The sequence below is a fragment of the Salvia splendens genome, chromosome 4 (genome assembly GCF_004379255.2).
Source record: "Salvia splendens isolate huo1 chromosome 4, SspV2, whole genome shotgun sequence".
NCBI lineage: Eukaryota > Viridiplantae > Streptophyta > Magnoliopsida > Lamiales > Lamiaceae > Salvia > Salvia splendens.
Genome location: NC_056035.1, coordinates 23463656 through 23471423, shown reverse-complemented (window position 1 = coordinate 23471423; position 7768 = coordinate 23463656).

The window sequence follows — 7768 nt, the reverse complement described above, 5'->3', positions numbered from 1 at the left end:
GCGTTTATAAGAAGGTTGAAAAGATGAATGTTGTGTTCTTGGTTTTATATGTAGATGACATTCTTCTAATTGGAAACAATAAAAAAATGTTGTCATCAGTACGAACTTGGTTGTCGAACTAGTTTAAGATGAAGGATATGGGAGAAGCGGGACACATCCTCGGGATCAAGGTTCTTAGGAATCGTGAAAAGAGGATGTTGTGCTTATCTCAAGAACCCTACATCAATACTGTACTTAGTCGCTTTAGCATGGAAGATACCAAGAAAGGTTTCTTACCTTTTAGACATGGCATCCATTTATCTCAAGAGATGTGCCCCAAAACGCCATCTGAGATAGAAGAGATGAGAATGATTCCATATGCTTCGGCAGTTGGAAGTCTGATGTATGCTATGCTTTGTACAAGGCCTGATATTTGCTTTGCTGTTGGCATGGTGGCAGGATATCAGTCGAATCCGGGCCAAGGACATTGGACTGACGTAAAGAACATACTCAAGTACCTTAAACAGACTAAGGACTATGCTCTAGTTTACTATGTAGCCGAGCTCTGTCCTTTGGGATATACTGACTCGGATTTTCAATCTGATCAAGATTCGAGAAAATCTACTTCTGGATATGTGTTCACTTTAGGAGGTGGAGCCGTAATTTGGAAGAGTGTGAAGCATAAATGCATCACGGACTCGACCATGGAAGCCGAGAATGTGGCCGCTTCAGAGGCTGCAAAAGAGGCTGTATAGTTCAAGAACTTCCTTATGGATTTAGGTGTGGTTACGAATCTACCCAAGAGCATCACCATCTATTGTGACAATTCTGGTGCTGTGGCAAACTCGAAAGAACCAAGAGCTCACAAATCGAGCAAACACATAGAAAGGAAGTATCATATCATTAGAGATATAGTGCAGAGAGGAGACATACAAGTGGTCAAGATTACGTCAGAGAACAACCTGGCAGATCCTTTTACAAAGGCATTGGCGGTGAAACCGTTAGAACGCCATGTTGAAGGGATGGGAGTTCGACTAATAAAGACCTGAACTCGCTTTCAGTATAAGTGGGAGAATTAGACGTGTGCCCCTATATTTTGTATACTCGAAAGCTGTTTTGAGTATAAGTGGGAGATTGTTAGAGTTTGTATATTAGAAATCACCTTTCGAGTGATTGAATACTGTAAAACTCTATATGTTATTTTCCAAAGGAATGAAACATATTATTTTTGTCATAATGTTGTTATGTTTTAAATTTAATGGATGTTTATTGCATATTTAAATGTATAAGCAATGTAACAAAGTCTAAGTCTTTGTTTTAGTAGACCGGTTGTGGGCGTCTTCCACTTTAAGGTAACACGGTCAGTTCTAAGCAAAGAAAAATAAGAATTTCACAACCTAGATAGGCCTAGACTACCTATCGTGAAAGGTTGCAATATCAGTCCGCTTATTTCCAAGCGTTACTGAAATAAGATGACATTGGTGTGGTATAGCACTTAATTGGATCTAACAGCAAGACGAGTCTTTATGCTATCTACTGAAAGATGAGGTCTTGATAATTAATTTCTTAATCATTGTACGTTAGCATTGAGCATACAGTATTGATTATGCACTACTTTGACTTACCAAAAGGTGCGGTTTTTTCGCAACCCAAGAATCCTGGCATATTGGGTAGTGGTGATTAATATCTAGCGGTGCTAGGATTGCTATTATATTGAGTCGTTCGCGAGATGAGTCTTGTTTGATAAAGTCCACAAGAGGAGTTCGAAACAAAGTTTTATTATTCGGAACCTAGTTAGTTGGACTTTGATTATTCTATGAATAATAAATAAGCGTTTCTTCCTAAGTCCAGTCTTAGAGTTAAAAATATGTTAATTAATTAAGTCCATAGCAGACATTAATTAATTAATGGATGTTCCTATCATAAGCATGGGAAATGAATGACAAACAAATGGAAACCCGGAATACTTGTAATTTCGGAATTGGATGGGCAGTGCAATATTACTTCTGTAGTGGCTGCTCGTAATATTCTAATATTAGCTTATATTAAATTGTGTGTTCAATTTAATTAGTAAAAAGCTAATTGGGGGAGGCCATATCCAAATTCTTCCATAGATCCCTGACTGGGCCCAATATGTGACTTAATATAAATAGGAGAATAAAGGAGACAGAAAATACAAGATTTATTTTAGAAAATTTTCGTCCCCCTCTCCTTCAAGCAGAGGAACAATTTTTGCTCTTCTCCGTGAGCAGATTCCTTCTTCTTTATTTAAGTCCAAGTACTCTGGTGAGATCAGCCTACACTGATATCAGATTACAGTACGGGAACCAGTCAGATGATCCGTGGCTTAGTACTCAAGATCTTCACGTGGAGAAGACGCGAGCTATGTTCGATTCTTCAGTGAATTAACGAGGTAAATTGGCTTACTCCGTAGTAAACATATTTTAGGGGTTAATTGCGCTAAAGTATGATTAAATTCAAGTTATGAGCATGATACATGTGAGAATTACGCGAATAGAATTTGTCTAAATAATCTGCTAAATAGATCAGAACCCACGCTTCTGCGGCCAACCCCCTCAGAAAGAACTCTTTGCTGGGAATTACTCACTCAACTCTATACACCCCCAAAACTTGCAATGTTGCTGGGAAAATCAAAGTATGTGGGAGGGGGAAATTCCGATGAGTATGAAGGGTTTTTTTTATAGGCAAGCCTTGGTGTACTTTGGGGGAATTAAATGGTTGTTGCTGCAGTTTTGTTTTCGTTCGCAGCATATCCTTGTGTTTGATTCACTTTGCAACACTTTAACTTAAATTATTTTGGTGTTATTTAGTGGTGCTAGGTACTTGGTTGTTAGCTTCATCTTGTCCTCATATGGCCATTTGGTGGCTGGTATATAGTAGGTTTCAGGTGCTACCATAAGGGTGGAGGATTTGCAGGGTTTGACTTGCCCATCTTGGTGAGTTTTTTGGGTCCTCCATAGCTAAAGAAGGGTTGTCTCCATTCCTCTAATAAGCTTCTTTAATTCCTCTTGTACTTTTGTAATTAATGCTTGTTTTTATCTTGCAGGTGGAACAACAATTTGGCTGTCATACTGCAATCCACGACATGGGCTCACTGTCCCGGGCCCGACGGGCTGATCGGGTAGGGCCGCGGTGAGGATGTGCTTTGGGCTCGGGAAAAAGAGGCCCAAAGTATAGCTAATAGAAGCTTTTAGTTTCTTAGCCTCCTTGGCTCATTCTTGAACCTTTTTTGTAATAGTATTGTATTCCATTTAGATTAATTGTATTATTCGAGATGTATACGAACATTTTAGTTCGGGGAGAATGACTTCATATCCTTGTACAATGTTCACATATATCATAACATACATTAGTTAGATTATCACTTTAACTTCTGTTTAGCGACCTAACAATACTAAGCATCGACAAACAGGGTACCAAGTTCCATTTAAAAGGAACGACGTAAGGGAGCGACCAAACTCTAGTTCGACATTAAACATAACGAAAGAGGGTAATAAAGGGGCGGGTATTACATTCTACACTCCTTAACAAATATTTCGTCCCGAAATTTGCTTGCCCCTCCACCTCCGGGTCCTCGTCATCATCCCTGTCTCCCGTGCCACTCCCCATAAGATCGGGCTTCTCATCATTCGAGTCTGAAGTGCTCTTCCTCTCCACTCGGCTCCTCTTGCGTGCGGGAGCTCGGGACGATTGTCCCTCCTCGAAAATCCCTTCTGCACCCTGCATGGGGGCCAACGGTGGTAAATTGCGAAATGTCTCACTTCCGGGTGCCTACGTGTCTGGTGGGGGCCCATTTCGTAAGTGGAAACACCCCGCTGAGACAGCACTCAGAAAATCGGGCAAGTTCCCCACTAGCTCATAAGTGAGGGGCTGAGGCGAAATGTGCAACTTGGCGGTGGCTGTGATCCAACCCCGCCACTCCTCCGGGAACAAATCAATGAGCCCGACTGCCCTCGTAGGCCTTCACTCCATACCGGTTGGCCTCATCCCACAACTTCTCATAATGGGCAACAAACTCTGCTAGTGTGTCCCCATGGCAACAAACTCTGCTAGTGTGTCCCCATGTCTCATAATGGGCAACAAACTCTGCACCAGCGCGGAGTGGCTTATGGTGAATATAACGTTGGCGTGCCATCTACAGGAAAGGGCAAGGGTCCTCTAAAAACTCGTAATAGGAGAATATAAGGAAAGTATAGTAAGCATAAAAGGAGGGTATAGGACAATTCGTCGCGTCAAAGAATCATAAGGAGGTTTTCATATGGAAGCTATAACATGTAAACATTTGGTTCCAGTAACATATGTGTCTCAAAAAGAATAGAATGGACGCGTTCTCATTGAAATCATAAGAATAGAATGGACATGTTCTCATTTATCTCATCATTTTAGAAAACAGTAAATGAGTTGTCATTCTACAACTACTTGTTCAAAGCATAACAGCCTAATATACTCTCTTAGGCTCTCTAGGTTTTTATACATAGTCCCGGATGCTAGTCATTAATATTTCCAAGAACACATTCCAAGATCGCATATTTGATCATATTCAACATATAACACGTAGTATCACATTTCAACTCATAAAGATTCATAACATACATTTTCTTTCTCATATAGGTCAATAAAACATTTTTTTAAAGAAACTTGCATGGCAAAAATTTTCTTAACATTTCCAGTAACATAGGTATTTTACCTCCTTTGTTGCAGTTGAACGTGACGAGTCGAGGTGTTGAGCTCCTTTAAGTTTAACTCTTTAGTCATATTCTAGTCTAGTTCTGTTATCCTAGACTAAGGCTTCAAAGAAAGTTCTTGGGTCCAGAGCGAAAGAACGGTGCTCTGATACCACACTGTCACGACCACAACTCTCTAGTGATAGTGAGCGCAGCTAAATCGTACCTACACACAATTTAAAAATAAAAAGTAAACATAGATGATAGGTCAAGTTCAGAACATTACTTTCGAAGGCGAAAGTGGTACAAGGTCGAAATAAAGTCAGAGTACGTTTACTGGGTTCATAAACTCCTAGTACAAAGTTCTAATGCAGCGGAAGAGACCAAGACAAAGTAGCATGTGTGAAGAGACACTACTTTGGGCTACCTATTGCTACTTATTAATACCATTTCCCAACACCTTCGCCTCCTCGATCACGTTCAACCTACACGTTAGAAAAGAAGCATGCAAGGCTGAGTACTTAATACACTCAGTGAGTATAGTGCCGAAAACGTAAGTTTCATTTAAATTTGCCAGCCACAGTTGAGTGAACACGGGGATTTATTCAAAAGGCCTAAGTTAGGCGTGCACAAACCGAACCGGCTCAGCGGTTAACCGCCGATTCGGGCCCGCCGGTTCATGAACCGGAACTGGAACCGGCGGTTTGAATCATCCGGTGAGTTTGCGGTTCGGGCAGGCCAGTTCAGGGTCGAGAGATATTTGAACCGTGAACCGGCGGTTCGCCGGTTTGAACCGCTTGTTTAATGGTTCCAATGGCGCATTCCGGGCTAGGGTCGTAGGGGTGCAGGCGAGGTTTGCAGAAAACCGGCGAAAACCAGCGGTTTTCGTCAGAAACTGCCGGTTTGAACCATCGGTTTACGCCGGTTCCGGTGGCTTTTCAGGTGGCAGGCATAGGGGTGCAGGTCGTAGGCCTGAAAAATGGTCAGAAACCGCCAGTTTTTGGTCAGAAGCCGGCGGTTTTCATCTTCAAACCGCCGGTTTGGGGTTGAACAGCCGGTTCAGCCGGTAAACCGCCGGTTCATACCGAATTTAAAATTTGAATTTTTTTTTATTTCTTCCAATTTTATTCTTATAAATACCTCACTCCCCCCTCATTTCTACTCACCCCATTCTTGTGTTAACAAGGATTTTCTTCTCTCAATCTCCATTTCTCTATTCTCTCCTCATTCTCTCTAATTGCTCAAGTTGTTTACTAGTTTCTACATACTATATTTGTTGTTGTGCTCGCAATTTACCACTTATTCCATACTACATACATATTTCATCCGTACTACTTTCATTTATCACTATGTCTTCTTCTCGTGGTGGACCGGGACGGGGTGATCGGGGCAAGGGAATTGCCCAAGATCAAAGTACTAGTCGTCCCTCAAAATCAAGGCAACCTAGTCGTCGAGAAATTATGGAAGAGGTTACTTGAGTACAGGCTGAACGCATGCAAATAAGTAATGAAAAATTGTTTTTACAATTCATATTTCATAATTTCATAAGATTGAGTTTTTTAATTTTTTTTGTGTTTCTAATTAAACTTCAACTTATATTATATTTATAGATAGAAGAAGATCATAGGATGACCATGCTACTCTCTAAATGCATCAAGTTGGGGGCGGGGGCGGTGGTTCCCATCAAAATGATGAGTACGACGTGTCTATATCGTCGGACTCGGACAACAACGATGATAGATCTCATTCTCGTATTCCGTCTAGCACCGGCGGAAATGAGGAGATCCTCCCCCTCCACCCACTAACACGACAAAAGCTTTGAAATCTGATATTTTTGTCAAACACTACAAGAAGGTCCCGGTGGTGATTCCAAGTCCTCATGATCCGAACTCTCAAGAAGAAACATCGGCGTTTCATGCGTATTGCAACTATTGCGATAAAGTGTGCAAATTTGCGAGTGGTGGAGGATATGGCACCTTCCGTCGCCATTTGGTGACAAAGCATCCTATAGAATGCGGCACTACCTCTACCCAAACCCAACTAAACTTCCAACCTGATGGCTCGAGTTCGTCAGGTATGCCTTTGTTTAAATATGATCAAATTTTTTTTTCTAATGTTATGACTAGATGGGCGGCAATGAAGCATTTTCCTTTTAACGTTTATGATGACAAAAAATTTGAGGTTACTATGCAAAGTGGTTTAAACGTAGCAATCAAAAGAATAGGTAGAATGATTGTTCAACGATCTACCGTTAGGCAATGTTTAGAGAAAAAGGTGGAATTATTACGTTATTTAGTTAACTTGGGCCACAAAGTAAACATTTGCTCAGATGTGTGGACTGATTGTTTTAACCGCCATTCATACATGGGCATTACGGTTCACTTTGTAGACAATAGTTGGACTTTAAACAAGCGTTTAATAGGTTTTAGAGAATTTGAAACTCCACACACTGCACCCGAAATTGCTTCTTTGATTATACAAGTTTTGAATGAGTTTCAATTATGCAACAAGATATTTTCTATTGGTTTTGATAATGCAACTGCTGACACCACAAGTATTGGCGATTTGATTACGGCTTGTGCTCCGGTAATTGGAGGTAAGTATTTTCATCAAAGATGCATTTGTCATATTTTAAATTTATGTGTACAAGATGCGCTTGAATTATGGCAAAAGTATGTTTCTCCTATTAGTACTGCAGTTAGATTAATCCATCAAAAGCCAGTTGTTGACAAAGCATGGAAGAAATATTGCCATCAAAAGAATGTTAGATATACGAACTTTATTATGGATGTGTCTCATAGATGGAATTCGACATATGATTGTCTGAATTCTACTTTGACACATAAAGATTTTTTATGTGATTTTTTTAGAACCTATTCCATTCATGATTTATATCTTTCGCATAGTTGTTGGAAACATAGTGTTGCTTTATTTAAATTGTTTAAATATTTTAAAAATGCTACTGTTGAATTGTCTGGTGTTTGTTATTGCACTGTTGTTCGTGTTTTAGAGCATTGCATGTACATATCAGTGAGATTCCTCTTCACTGCAATGAAACTGCAATGAAAAATGCTTCCACTTCACCTGAATTAATGTGTGTTTTA